At 40.0% G+C, this 16266-nt stretch overlaps 1 protein-coding gene across 1 annotated transcript in view; it reads right to left on the reverse strand.

The window, feature by feature from the left end:
* EXOC2 (exocyst complex component 2) overlaps nt 1-12538 on the reverse strand; it is a 126316-nt gene extending 113778 nt beyond the window's left edge. The window contains exon 1 of the mRNA XM_066559032.1: nt 12463-12538. The gene's annotated coding sequence lies outside the window, so the exon portion shown is untranslated. The remainder of the gene's footprint in view (nt 1-12462) is intronic.
* Between the last annotated feature and the right edge of the window lie 3728 nt (nt 12539-16266).

A 16266-nucleotide genomic window follows, 5' to 3' on the forward strand; every position in this document is an offset into this window, starting at 1 on the left:
AGTATCTAGATCTGACACAAGAATCAAAGAAGCTCCCACCAGCTGATTTCATTCTTCACATTCCAAAGTTGGAACACACACTGAAAATTAAGATGGAAATAGACAAGGCAGGAACTGGAAAGAAGATCTCACGCTAAAAGTAATCAAATACTACCCTCAGGACAGGGTCACCTGTCTCTGTCTGTCCATACCAAAGATGCATAGCAGGTCACCTATAACAAAACTCTGAATTCTGATCCAACTTCAGAGCCCACAGCCACACCTGAAGTCAGTGTGAAATGCATTCTGAATATAGGGAATACTGCACAATGTTCTGAAATACTGAGGTCCTAAACAACCACCTCAATTCCATAAATATGTCTGTTTTCAAATGTCTGTTTCTTGGTTTTACATATTTAAAATAGGAATGCTATCACTCATTTCAAAAGCTACTTTTGAAAACAAATTCATTAACAAAGAAAAGACATTTAGATACCCTGAACGGAAGTATTAATATCTTCAGAGAGCTTTTCACACTGAACAGTGTGCAATTAATAACAGATGTAAATTCATGTTGAACAAGCAAGAACATAGTAAATTGCACTATGTCAGCCATGTCCAGTGTAGGACATGGCAGTGAAGGAAGGCTGGTAAGGGCCCATGATAACACACACAATGCATATCTAGTTTGGCTTTGTATCTTTCCGTGGCAAACCTCATAATACTTCTTGACATTAAAAATTACATAATGTGTTTAATAAATCATTGGTTTCTCTGTTTTTTTGCAAACAACCAACTTATGAAAAAGGAATTAAGTTATATAGGTGCTCTTAAGAGTCTTACATGTAAACTATTGGAACATTTTACATGAAACCAACACGAAACTGGAGAAGCAAGTAGTCAACAGATGTAGGCCATAAGGGTAGAACAGCACTGAAGAAAAGAACTGCATCACCAGATTACAAAGAAATCAGCTGACAGTCATCTCCGGCTATGGAAGAGAAGGCTGTGCTCTGTTCCAGTGGCTTACTCCCATTTCTTTCACTGAACTGGCTTTTCCTCCCCCTCCTCTCTCGCACAGAGACAGTCCCTGCTTCACCCCAAAACTGAAGCCAGGTCCTCATCTTGCAGACAAACTGTTTCTGCCTCTATCCTGTCGATTGTCCCTCTGACTTTTTACCCGTAAGTTCAAGCAGGGAGGGAGAAGGATGTTACTATTCCATCCTCCTTTCAAATCCAGACACTTTGGTAATTCCTCTTACCTCGCTTTGCCTACTCCAAGCTTTCTTTTCCAGACACATCATCTGCACAACTATTGATCCACTTACTCAGCACACATGAAAAAGACAGACCTTGTCTTTTGTCAACATCCCTAATCTTGGGAGTCATAAGGCTTGCCCAGCCTTCCTCTCATCTGTGCTGCATTCAAAACTACACCACTGCCCAACAAAACAGTGGGCAGCACAATAGAAATAAGATGCTAGAGAAAAACTAATTTTACCAAGAGGGAGGAGAATAAACTGCATCTATTCCTCACAATCTCATCTATGTAGTCTTTGCAGCTTTTCTCACAGATCCTCAGCAGAGGTCAAGGATACACAACAGCTGTAAAGGAACAGTGGTGTTAGGCCCTTCCATGCACACAACCACCTTCTGCAGGAAGCAACACATGTCTAGATATCAGTTAGTCAATATAAAACACCTCTTTTATTTTGGAGCAATTTTTTGTAAATATTTATGTAGAATAATAATCAGTAACACTGATGTAAAAAAGCCATCTTCAGGAACATCAGGTAATATGGAGAGGAAAAAACCTTGAGAAAAACAAGTAAAATAGAAGTTACTGTGGTATTATTTGTGTGGTATTGTTTGGTTGACCCTCTCCCAAATGTTATAGTTCCCTTGGATTGCAGCTATTCTTGCTTTCAAAATACCCAGGCACACAGGTAATTGGCTTGTCTCACTACCAAAACTCAAAAGTAATATTACAACATCTTTTTCTGGATTTCAGAAATCAGCACTAGATCCCCCTTCATGATGAGCTAAATAAATGTAATAAAAACGCTGAGCCTCCTGAGATCTAGTATTTCTTCTAAAGTATTTCCATACTTACTGCAGAATTGCTTTAAAATACCTCACTGGAATGAGAATACCACAGTAAATCTCAACGCATTTCAAAGCACTACAACACTGAGATGCTCTCTGATTATTATTTTTAAACAGCAAATGCTTTCATTTATTTCAAAGAGTGGAACTATTTGTAATATGCCATTATTATAAATATCAAGAAAATGCTTGGGAGCCTTCAATTCATTTATAATATTTCCTCTCCTTCTTAGGACAGATGTCCATAGCTAACATGACTGAGGTGCTTACTGGGAAGCCTAGCCACTATACTGCTGTGGCAAGTTCCTAAATTTCTTAAAAAATATTTAAGGCAAATCTGACAAAAATTACTTTTCATTTCACAGAACATGACAACCACCTAATTCTGAGCTTTTGTTGCAATTGTGTATGCTTCCTTAAAGATAAAATCTATTCTTTACAAAATATGCATTACACATAAAATAGTATTTTTATTAAAACAGCCCTCTTCCTGAAAGACTGATTCTCATGCAGACAAGGAGGGTGCAGAAAGACAGTTTCTATACAAGATCTTTCCTCTCAGGAGCCAGGCTCACTGAAGAGGTTTCAACAAGACTGTTTTTTACAATGGACAATCTTCTACATTTGCAGAGTGCTCTCTCTCCCTCTTTATTTCTCTCCATCCTTTTTTTTAACCTAATTTCCTCTCAGTATCTCCCCAACAATTTAATGTGGATATCTGATTGACTGCTCCCACGATCTTGCCCATACTATTCTATTATTCTGTCATAATTCGTGTTATAAAAGCACAAGGAGTTAGAAAACCTCTGCAAAGACCACCTACTACAAAGTCCTCTTGAAAAAATGCCTTTCATAAACAACATCTTTGTCTTTGCACCAGTTTCTCAAATAAACTGTCCTCTCACAAAGGTTTGGTTAAAAAAAAAATCCAGACAATTCTGAGCATTAAAAGCTTGCTAAAGAGAGGACATCTTCCATCTTTATCCTAAGAAAACCCACTTGAAAATAAATAATGAAGCAATGAAATATGCCCCAGTATAAGGGAAAGCACAAGTCTATTTGGTTTTGATTTTTTTCTAGTATTGTAAGCCTTCAGTTTTACGTTGTTTTGAAATGAGAGTTCTTATATAGGTTTCCTCATTCAACTTCCAATGGCAAACACAGAACGGACCCAAAATAAAATGCCAAGAGCTACCATACCTCTTCTGTAAAGCAAACTACTTTCTACATTTTACTACACTCTGGAAGTACCACTAAAATAAGAAATACATGAACAACCAAAGTTCAAGATTGAAGGTTATTAAATTGGCTGGTAATTTCAAATCCCAAAGGGAAACTACAAACACCTTGAAGGCATGGAACTTTGAAGACAAGTAGCAGTATGCTGCCACCTTACAAATTTCACCAATGGGAAAAATTAGCAGTTGAAGTGTTTTAAAACAGAGTTTCTGACTTCTAAAACAAAATAGCAAGATGGTTCCAGTGACTCAAAATTCAAGTTAAATAAAGTTTTCAGTGATACTTTGTTACAGACACTGAACTTAAAAGATTCTCTTGGAGGAAGGCAGACTCAAAGTCAATGCCAAGTTTCATGGTCATCTAGCAAAGGGAATCAAAGCTGTCAAGAAGGGAGGGAAGAAAAACCTAATTTGTCATCATTGAGAAAGTCTAAGTTACAAGAAAATGTTTAAACCTTCAGGTATCAGATATTTATTTGTTCTTAATCATATATATGTGACAGAATACAATTTAAAAAATGGTGAGGCAGGAACAGCAAAGCATCACCCATGTGCAAATCACAGTATGCTTCAGATGTTGTTTACTTAAAACAAAAACAAAAAACACAAGAAAACCAACCTGAAAACAGTGAGTTACAGTAACATCACAGCATTGAATAATTCCCAAATGAAAAGATTTATGACATGCCTTTTTAAACAAGCAATAAATACTCAGATTCCAGAATGTAGGTGATGGCCTTTTAACCTTAAACTACACAAACTTGTGCTTCTAGTACATAAATCTAATAATTTGTTTTCACTAGGAAACCCAGAGAGTCTCCTGAGTACAACACACTATGACAAAGTCAGTGAAGGGACACGGCAAATGACCCCAAGAAGAACGACAAAGCAAAATGCTTCCTGGATGTTTGTACTCAAAACCATTACAAAATGATGAAAAACACTACTACAACCTTTTATGTGCTTTATCTTCCCAACAATATAAATTCAGGCAGACAATCTACATAAACCAAGAATTAAAAGCATCCAAAAAGCAGCACTGTGAAAATAACTGACATTTATTAACCCCTCTGGAGATCTTCAGTGCCCTAGAATTGCCACAGCCTTCAACACTGCATTAATAATATAAAGTCCATTCCTGCAAGCCTGCCAGAAAAGACTGGGAAGTGAATAAGCTAAACAATGCTGAAATTCCAAGTGATATTAAGAATCTATGCATGTTTATTTAAATAATAAAAGAAGACTTGTCAATTTAAACAAGAAGCGCTCACGAATCTTACATTTAGGGGGAAAGAAACTCTTCATAACACCACTAAGCTACTTATAATGAAAAGATGAACAAACATAAAAAAGTGGGTAATTTCACTGTCACACAGAAAAAACAAAGCCTCATTTGTCTTGCCCTGTCATATCCGGCATGTTGATTCAAGCCAATATTAACACTGACAAACATATTAACCTACAACATTACATGCCAAAAATCAGTTCCAATTTGGGAAGATGTGCAAGTTTTGTGACGGAGAGGGCAAACAACAACAAAGAAGACTTGCAGTATTAAATGACATAATATGATACTCTGTGCTTTTTCAAAAGGCTCCTGAATATTCTAATCAGCCACAAAGGGTACACTAGACATTTTAGTTTTAGGGTGGGCAAGGAACGAGCGCAGCAGTTTTGCTTTCACCACAACCATCTTCGCAGATTCCCTTCAGTATCCCAGAGGTCCCTTAACCCAGCAAGGTACATCTTCATGGCCATGTATCTTGACGTAGTGAAAGCAAAACAATCACAGCACTCAGCGATGCCATTACCATTTCTCAGTCACAAGGGATTAAAACGCTCGGACCCGGGGCAGATGCTGGGAGAGCCCGCGGCAGAGCAGTTCACCGCCCGCCGCAGCCTGGGCTGCAGCTGCGAGGGATTGACACCGCTGACGGTGGAACCCGGCTTGGGAGAAACTCCGGGCACAGTTCCGGCATCCGAAATAAATTAAAGTAAACAGTGTTGCTCTCTCTCATCCACCCTGTTAGCAGCCTCTCGGTTGAGCTGGAGACCACACACCCAGACCACACAGCACCAGCTGAACTCACTCGCACGCAACATCTAGAAGCTGTCACTCTGCTGGGGTACGGGGAGGGGAGAGAGAGGGGGGCCGGAGTGCGAGTGTCCGTGTGTGTGTGTGTGTGTGTGTTTAGAAAAACTGCTTGCTCTCTCCTCCTATCATTACAGCTGGTTATGTTTTGTGTGCTTGGGAAGGAGGGAAAGAAGGAAGGGAAAAGAAAAAAGACCTATAAAGCTCGCTAAGAAAACACACTGGCCTTGGCCTTTTGTAGTAATGATTTGCACTCCTCCTGTACTAGTTTAGTAGCTGATGAAGGGCTAACAAAGCATCCATTTAACATCAATTAACCTTCTATCTATCACATGTCAAAAAAAAAAAATAGACTACAATAAATCCATTTCCTTGTACATTTTAAATTACAGCATCCTGTCAATTACAATGTGAAAAATACCTATATATTGATCTATTTTTACATCAGGACTTCTGAGATGTTATTTATTTGGAGAGGGGAGAGATATTCCCCACAAAGATCAACCACACAGATGACATTATGACATCAAAATGCTGAATTTTCTCCAAAAACATTCCATTGTAAAATGAAGTTTTATTTGTTAGCATCATATACCATAAACAACCTGAAGGAAGTTAATGAGCCAACATATAACACTGACTTTGTAATTCATCAGCAGCAAGAAGTAAAAATAGCAAAACAATAAAAATAGATTAAAACCAACAATAGCCTATAATACAGATGAACAGAGACTTTTAAAAGGAGGGGGAGTTCTTTGTTTCTTTAAGCTCAGAAATAATTTCATCTGCCAATTATGTCACCTGTTCAAACAGAGAAAGCGGAATAAAATGTTTGAGGACTCATAAAATCTATTTCACTGAGTCGACTTTAAAAAAAGATTTCCTTCCCTCTGCTCTGCTACCATGAACACACATACCTCCCCCATCAAGCTCACCAGCACACAAATTTAATTTCATACATACACATCTGGACAGCCCAGAACCACAGTCACATTTTCACCTCAGTTCAAAATCTTTTTACCTAAGTGACAATGACAATCTCCAAGTGCCACTACTAAACAAAACCATCAAAACTGCAATAATCCAAATGTCAGTAACAGCCTTATAAACTTGGATGAATATATCTGTGTTTATAAAAACCTTGAGAAGAAAATCCAAAAAAATATTTCGCCTTACTAAATACATTTTAAAAAATGTTAGCTTCAAAGTTCTGTAACTTCACACTGAAAAGAATTTATTCACCTAATTCATTAATTAGGTCAATATGCTGGTTTACACCAGTTCTTGAATGAATGGTTTTGCTGATATATTCAATGTAACAGCACCTATTCATTACCAAGACTCAAGTCAAACCAATTTAAGTGTTCTGAATGTCTATTTTGGTCATACTGGCTTGCCTAGAAAAGGTCAATAGCATAGAAGGAAATATAATTAAAGAAAGTTTGAACACAGATGTTTCTCCCCAAAATTTCTGCTACTTTCCTTATAAATTACATTGCAACTCCCCAGAAATTAATTCATCTACTTGTTAAAAGCTTCCGTATTTACTGTGTGACACATCACTACAATCTAGCAACATTGTAAAGTCCTAAACATCTATATATAAACATATATATATATAAAAGTCAACTCAGCTTTATACAAAACCATATCACAGATGGCCATAAATCTCCCATTAATTTCTAAATTCTCACAAAGCACATCTTCCTACATCTGCTTCCACCTCCAACATTCCACAATGTTTGCTTCATCCAGAAGTCATTATCCTACTCTCTTCCAGTTAAGCCATTCATTCCTCTTTTGTTCCAAAGTTATGATTAATTTTTTGTACATCATTTAATTAATAGGAAAATGGTAAAAAATCTTAATATCTCATTATCATTTAATCTTATGTTATTCACAGGCAGAAATTTGAAAACAATACTTCAAGCATCAAAATCTTTCAAATATGTTTATGCTAATGCATTCAGAAAGATCCAGAAGTTCAGAAAAATAAACTAAATGAATCCCAAAGGGATGAATTTTTTTTCTAGAAAAAAGAAACAAGACACCACAGATTTTTTTTCTAAGCCCTGTAACTATATACAATATTCTTTATAAAAACACTATATAACCACTGTAATTACACAGTTCACATGGTCGAAGCTTTAACTTGGATGCTTGTATGTAAGACTGTAACACTTACGCTTACTGTGTGACTATTTTAGCAGTTCCTTTTGTTTCAAAACTATTTAAAAGATGAGACATACACTTGTGTTACTGAGATTCTAGTATTTTTCATGTTCTCTCCCCAACACCTCTTTCTGGCCTTTGCTCATGGATGTACTCAAGCCATATGCTAGAGCGTTTTTCTCAATTTACATGGTCCAACACACACTCAATACTTCCCTGACAAGACTGTGTGCACAGGTATTTTTCTAACAAAAGCCTCTCTTTGCCTTATGGGTCTTCATTTCTACTTGTCTGCCTAAAATCCCATCTCCTGTATGGAGTGATCACACTTAGAGAGTAGTGAGGTTGTCTTGTGAGAAACACAATCTCCCCTGCCTTCTCTTGTAAGGAAACATGCAAAGAACCCATCTGCTATATACATAGCTTCTGAATTTTTTGCCAAAAATTCAATGCACAGTTTTCCAGCAAGAACCAAGGTATACCTGTTAAAACCACTGTGAGATTTGAAATGTCACAAGACTCACAGAATTCCCAAACAGAAAACTGAAAGTAATTGCTTTTTTAATTGAGACATTTCATGAGTATCTCAAAAAAATTAGTTTAGTTTATCCTCAACGCAAAATTGGCTATCTAAAAAGGAACTTTTACTTAAAATAGTCTTAATTTTTAACTAATGCAGGCTTTTTGATGAACTTCCAAACACGGGGGTACATCGCTTCTACGTTATCAACAGTGTCAAAGGAAAAAAAAAATACAAGTCTAAATATACCTAAAAATCCTTGATTTATACGGTAATCTGATCCACAGACACTTTTACACTGCCAGAGACCCCACTGGTTTCTGCACAATATAGCCTAAGCATAGTCTTTGAGAATAAAACTGAAAATCTGGGAATCTGCAGTTCTGTTAAGGTCAAGGGAAAATCAGACCCCTTAAGGACTTGGTGTCTCAGAAACTTTGTTTTCCTTAAAAACAAAGCAAGCAAAATTAGAAAGGAAACATGGGCTTTCACACTCATCACCAGACATAATCACAGTATTTTCTAATGAAAATGCTGAACATACTTTCTGCAGATTAGTAACGTCAGTAGTCAAGGAAAGGCTACACAGACCAAGTTCTTTTTGGAGAAAAATCATTAAATACTTCCAAAATAATATAAAAAGTACAATTACAAAGATTTTCTCCAGAGGAGTGAAGTGTATGACCTGGTGTTGTTTAATATACTAAACACGTATCTTACCTTTCCCTATGCAAAGCCTGTAACACGGCAATCACACAATAAATAATTATTTGCAATCATTTCTGTCATTACTTGGTGTCTAGGGAAGTTGCTCCAGGGGGGTTTGGAGGTTTTTTTTTTTCTCCAGGGTATCACAAGAATGATTTTTTTCTCCCTGCTGCCCGTCCCTTCTCTTTATAACTTTCAACACTGGGAGAATAATCCACATGTGTTTGAACAGAAATACTGATGGAAATTCCCTAAAATAATTTTCAGAGTAAAGCACAAAATCTATTAGCAGCCAGATTTTTGAACTCACACTATGCAAGCTGTAAACACAGACCTCTGCTTTCATGTTCAGCACAAAAGATGAAAAATAAATCTGACATGACTGCGCTGTGCATGTGCTGTCTCATCATCCCTCATCCTCCAAGCACCTTTACAAACAAGATTCCCTCCATTACCAAACACCATATTTCTCCCCTGGGAAAAGTAATGTGAAAGACAATGTTGCACAGCCCAGATTTACAGAATGTAGGTGGTCCAAGACAGAAGGTCAAAGTTAAGCTGAAGAGCTAACATCTGACTTCTGCTAAAAGATACTAATTCAGCTGCTTTTGGATTTTGAACATTCAACTGGCTTCAAGTATAGCAGTAGGTTCCGCTCTGCCTGAAAAACTCACATAGCAAGTAAATTCACTGAAACATCCACAGTTCTCTGAGTACTATTTTCCAGTCCCTGACAGTAAAATGAAGTACTTCTCGCTTCTCTTGCAGAAGGTTTTCTTTGCCTGTTTGTATAAATAAATAGTGACCTATAGGCATTCAAAATACATGCAGGGAGTGTATTTTGAGTGCTTCACAAGCTTTTGTCCTCATGTACAAAACTCTAACTGTACTATTTCATGGATATTTTCCACAGTTGTCAGAATCTATGTTTTAAGAACACCTTTTATATTCAGTCTTCTGTCACCATCCCATCAAGATAAATACTTTTTTCTTTTCATTCTTTGTTGTTTTTTTTTTCTTTTCAAGTGAAGTCGGAAAGCCAAAAAGTGCAGAATAAACAGCATTAAAACAACTCACAACTGATGTTTCATTTCAAGTACAGTGATTAAGGCTTACTGAATTTACAGCTAAACATATCACTACATTGAAAGAAATTGATTAATTATGGTTCAACATAACATATCTGAAAGTTTTGATTAATAAATGAGGTCAGTGGCCTCTGCCTTTCTAGTCAACCTACTTATTTTGCTTTAGTCCAGCTTCTCTGGGAAGAGCAGTGTAATACAGAATAGATTGCATCAGTAGATACAGTTTCATTCTAATACATTCATTCTAATTCATTTCTCAGGAAAACAACTGGTGAATTACAGATTTTAATGTCTTCACTGTCCGGTTTTGCCTCAAATGCTCTCAACAGCTAGCATAAAACCCTTGATCACTCTCACAAGAAATCCTGCAATTTTAGGTTTCTTGTACTGTTCATGACTTAGAACATTACTTTTTTTAAATTCACTTGGAATTTCATTAACCTAGACTGCTACTTAGCTCTAAAATATTAAGAAGCAATTAGAGCATTAAAAACAACTCCATCAAGTCTGTAAAATCATTTTCATTTATTGAATGAAGATCAGAAAAAATACAACACAACTTTATATTTTTTTTTAAAAAGCCAGCATAAGTTTGTTGGATAGCAATCTTTTAATTAAATTGCTTCACCTCTGACACATTGTAAAATATGTTTTCCATAAAGAAAACCACCCTTACCATTACAACTTAAAATAATTTTCACTGAGATAAGTCCGGCCAGTATAATGAAAATAAGTGCATCTGTTTTAAATGATGTTGCAGACAACAGAAATTCCACCTAAATAAAAACACTGTTGTCCAAGGAGTCGGCATAAACCACAAGAATTGTAAACTAAGCTATCCATAGGAAAGAAATCAGCAACAAGACATGCCTCTTGCTGCTTATTGCTGGGTCAGTGCAAGCTGGGATAAGATACAATAAAAATAGGGAAGTAAGGATTATAGAGCATTCCTTCTTCAGGTGAGCAAAATGTAAAGGAAGAAAAGGGACTTGTTTTCCTAAGCCACGGATTTGTTTATTTACAGTCCTTTAACTGTTCTGACAACTTCATCATAAGCAAAACCAAATCATCAAAAGCAAAAACAAAACCAAAAAAGTTTACAGCAGTGAAACACAGAGAAATCACTAACGGAGAAAGGAGACTATTTACTTGCTGTAAGAATGATCAGAAAACCTGAAAAACTGAAGTGAGATTATGATTTTAACTACATTTTAAACAATGAATATTTGGAGTTTAGGTTTAATCTGATGTTCTGTCAGAGCTAGGATGGCTTAATATTCTATTGGCTTTTGACTCAGAGCTTTTGAGTCTATGGCTAGAAGCTGTACCCGCAACAAGCGAAGAAATTGCAGGAGGAAGACTATTTAAAAAAAAGAGTAAAACTGGACAGAATGGGAAACTCTCTTCTGGAAATAAGATCATCCCAAATTTCAGATGTCGATGTCTTGCTAAGAGAACATTTTCAGGTTTAATTAGGATATTGAAGAGGCAGGGAGGAAAGATGTTTGGTCACCCAGCTCACGGACACTTGTGGACTGCAAGGCAGTCCAAATGAGGCCGAAATGTAGCACTGGGTAGGAAGTTAAAGAAAAAAAAATCCCAAGTCTCAGAGAAGCGTAATATCTCCCGACAGATATGGATGAAAGCAACCATCTCTCAACCAACATGTTATTTCAATTCCTCCCACGTTCCTTACCCTGTTATTTTCCTATTGCACTTGCCTAGGTACTCAGTCATTTTAGGGAGTTGTATCTGAAACTTGACGGCACAACTAAGTGCAAAGACAAAAAAGAAAAAAAAAAACCTAAAACAAAAAATAAAATCAGTCCTGCAAATAACCAGCTTTTCAGCAAGTCCTACAAGTAACCAGCTTAGACTCGCCTTTCTACCCTGCTTATTCCCTCTATCCCCCACCCAGCACACCCACACTTCACTGAGCCGAACGACCCCATCATTTCACATGGGTCGGAGTGGATGATGTCGGAAGTCTTTTCCAGCCTATTTGACTCTGGCACTTCGCACAGCTCTGGCCCAGCCCGTGCAGCCCGGCGGGCACCGGCGCTCCCCCGGGCCGCTGTCAGAGATGGGACACACAGGCAAAGGCTACGGAACCACTGCAGCTGCCGGGCTCGCAGGGACGGCGCCACCAGCGCCGGGCCCGACCTCGCCCGACCAGGGAGCGTCCCCCAGCGGGACACCGTGTGCCCCCGGGGAAGGCCGCAGGCGGCAGGAACCCCCCGCCCTGCCGGCAGCGCCCAGCGTCCTGGCGGGGGGCTGGCGAGGAGGAAGAGCCGCTGCAGCCGGGAAGTCACCCGGGGGGAGACGGCCGCAGCCCAGCGACGCCCCCTGCGCCCCGAGAGCCATCGCCGACAGCTCCGTCCCCACGGAGCCGGGGCGGGGACGCTCGACCCCGCCCGGGGAGCGGAAGGCGGGGGGAGGCCGAAGGGAGGGGGACGGCCTCCGCCCCGGGGAGGCAGGAGGGGGGGGAAGGGGAAGGGGCCGGAGCTGCCCCGCAGCGCCCGAGGGGGGCCGGGGCGGGGGCCGAGGCCGGTCACTCACCGCCCGCCGCCGCTCGCATCCGGCACCTGCGGCCGCCCCGCTCCCGGCAGCGCCCCGCGCCCGCCGTCGCCGCCAGGCGCCGCCAGCCGCCGCCCGAGCACATCGAGCGAGCGCCGAGCCACCGAGGCGGGCGGGGGGGGCCGCCAAGCCCTGAGCCGCGCCCCTCCGGGAGCCACGCCCCTCACTGAGACCCCGCCCCTCACGGAGACCCCGCCCCTTCCCCGCCTCCCTTCCTCCTAACACTGAGCGGGGGTCCCTGAAGGCCTCCGAGGGGAGTGGGCTTTGGTTCTGCCATGGGTGAGGAGCAGAAGAAAAAATACAAACTTAATTATAACAGTCTTGAGTACGGCAAGGACAACAATGACAGGACCCGAGGGAACGGCCTGAAGTTGTGCCAGGGCAGGTTTAGGTTGGGTATCTGGGAAAGGTTCTTCACCCAGAGGGTGTTTGGGTGCTGGAACAGGATCCCCAGGGAAGTGATCACAGCACCAAGCCTGGCAGAGCTCAAGAAGTGTTTGTACAATGCTCTCAGATGCATGGTGTGACTCTGGGGATGGTGTTGTGCAGGGCCAGGAGTTGGCCTCGGTGATCCTTGTGGGTCCCTCCAGCTCAGCACATTTTGTGATTCAGTGAACAACAGTAATAAATGATAACTAAACTGCTCCCAAGCAGATAATTAATGCTCCCAGCATTATCATCACTGTCCCTACAGGCAGAAACTCACCCAGCAGTAGTGTTGGGACTCCAGCCTGAGGTGCGAGGGAGGCTGCCGAGGGAGGTCATGGAGTCTCCCTCTCTGGAGACATTCCAAACCCACCTGGACATGTTCCTGTGTCACCTGCTCTGGGTGACCCTGCCTTGGCAGGGGGGTTGGACTGGACAGTCGCCGGAGGTTCCTTCCAACCCCAACCATTCAGTGACTCTGTGAGGGGAGGTGCAGAAGGATGGATGGGGGGCAAAAGCTCAGGCAAAAATACTCAAGCAGTGCTGTCAGCCCCAGGTGATGTAAATCTGTCCTCCTTTCATGATAAACCAGTAAAAATGTTTCTTTTCAAACCCATTGGCTGGCTGGGGAGGATTCTGAACACAAGGTCTTTTCCTTGTGGAAAGAGTCAGGAGATCTCCTTTTTCATTTTTTGCTGGTACTGTTCGATATTTGGTTGCAAAAACCAAATTCAGACAAAAATCTTACAGGGAAGGAGAGGAAAAGCAATGAGACAAAGAAAAAAAAACCAAAAAAACCCCCCAAACAAACAAACAAAAACAAAAAACCAAACCAAAACAAAAAAACAAAACAGAAAAGAAGAATCCATTCCTCATTTTTCCTCCATGACAGCTTGTTTGAATTCTCTCATTGAATGCTTGTCATCAGCTGTGCCAAAGAAAACTGCTCCTTGAGAGGTTGGTGGGATCAGAAGGCCCCACCCGGCGTACCTAGGTCCCAGCCCAGTGCCCTCTGAGAGGGGAGACCTGTGCCAAAAAGCCCATTAACTTTTCTGGGACTCCATAAAGGGAACTGTGTACCCAGAAGGTTTAGTAATAAACAACCATGAGTTTAGGTTTAGCTCAAGTGATACATTTCAGTGCCAAACTGCAGTTGGATTGCAGATTTGATTGAATAGTCACCTCTGCTGTAAAAGATCCTAAATAGGTGAATCATTAAGAAGAGGGAACCTGAACTTGAAAAGAGTCAACCTCCCCAGTGTTAAACCCCTAAGTGAGGACAAGCTGACAGACCTTTTGCTTGTGAAAATGTCACCTAGCCTTTAGGGATTTTAAGCTGCTGTTTCTAAAAGGCTGCTCAGCAGTATTTTTACGCAGATTGTGATCCTTGGGAATTTCTCAGAACAGCACAACCAGGCTAAACTCTGCAAGAACAGAAACCTTATAAAAGGCATGTGTACTTTCTTCACTGGCATCCACACAGGCAAATCCTCCTATTTCCACAAGCAGCATCCAGGAATCTTATGATATATAGGGCCCTGGATAACACTCAGTGCAGAACTTCCTGTGTGGTGCACTTTGTTCAATCTGTGGTGGGTGGTTTCCCCAGCTGATGTTTAGTGACCATCATCTACCCCTTCAGTGACTCCAGAACAAAGCTGACAGTGACTGACTGCAGATGTGACCCTCTGGAGAGAAGAAACACCACCGTGCATATCTCTTTGGAACAAAAGGAAGAAAACTAGTGTGGTTAAAAAATATATATATATATCTGTCATATATATATAACTTATGATGTATATATCATAATATATAGTATATATTTGCTGTCATATATAATGCTGCTAATATAAATATATTACTCTATAGAACTCCAGATGCTGTTAAAGAGATTAATCTATGCAGTTAAAACCGAGGAAAGAAGTGACAATTTGTAATGTAATGACCTGGTAAATAGTAAGTGTTATACCTCATTGAGGTCACAAGAGTAATTGCTCATTCATGCCTTTTTCTAATCCATTTATGCAGATTTGACAGTGATCTGTAAACATTACATCTCTCTACAAAGTTGGGTAAACAGATTTGAAAGCCAGAGAGATTATTATGATCATCTTGTCTAACCTGAATATTGAAAGCTGTAGAATTTCCTCCAGCAATTCCCACATCAAGATGTTTCTGTAGTTGTTTTTAAAAAAGGCATCTTCATTTTATTTCAAAGAATAAAATTTGTTATTTATTTATTTTGGAGAAATGGCAAATCAATCATTCTGCTTTTGAAGATTTCTCAGTGGTTATGCTAACATGTACCACACTACCTTAATGTGCAAAAAAACCTGATAGAAATATAAATGTTGTTTGAAAAGGTAAATTCATCTAGCTGCAGCATCTGTCCATTGCAAGCCTGCTTCTTGTTAACAGAAATATCTTCCTTTTGAAGATGTTTGTGAAATGCAGCAGATTTACTCCTTCACTTTCTCTTGACAAACTGTATGGATTAGCTTTGATTCTGCACTGTGTAAGTGCCTTTGCAGAACTGTTTTCTGAATGCCTTCAAGCTTAGAGATATTCCCTAACTTTTTTTGACATGTGGACTTCCAAACCAGACCTTCTCCTGCTCCTGTTTAAATTTGTGAGGCGAGTATTATAACTAGGGAAATCTGAGGAACAGAGAAATGCTAAGAAGCATAAGGTTGAAAGTGACCTTAAGAAATCACCCTTTCCAGTTATTTTCCATGCCCCAAGACAGGATCAACTACTCTTTTGTTGTAACATAACTGTTTTTTCAATCTTGTTCTTAAAGGCTTCCCAGTATGGTGCTTTTGCCATCACCTCAGGCAATTTTTCCTAATGTTTCTCTACCCTTATCACCAGAGGTCTTTTTTCCAATGTATGCTCTAAATATGTCCCCTACTGCAATTTCAGTCCATTAGTGAAAGGTTTGTCTTTGCTGGCCTGGAGAACAGACTCTTTGCTTCCTCCCTGTAGCAGTCTTTTCCATATTTAAAGGCCCTGTTATCTTATTTGCCTCATTATTCCAAACAGTCCCATTAATATCCTGATATTTAATGTTGTCTGGACTGGTAATCAAGCTTTAACTCCCCTGCATTCTTCTGCAGACACCCAATGTCATTCTGGAAACACAATTCCCCAAGCCAAGCATGATTCAGGTGAAAAACTTGAAAAAAAAAACCAGTAACAACATAACACTAAAATTTAAGCCTCACCATGAGGTAGCAGAGCAAAATAATTGCTTTGCCTATTTTGCAGGCTGTTTTCCTGTGTCTATCCCATTTGTATGGCATTTTCCTTTTTACAACAGCACAAGAGTGGTGACTCGTGCTTAGCCTGTGATTCACTCTA

Source organism: Molothrus aeneus, chromosome 1 (assembly GCF_037042795.1).
Source record: "Molothrus aeneus isolate 106 chromosome 1, BPBGC_Maene_1.0, whole genome shotgun sequence".
NCBI classification, from domain to species: Eukaryota; Metazoa; Chordata; class Aves; order Passeriformes; family Icteridae; genus Molothrus; species Molothrus aeneus.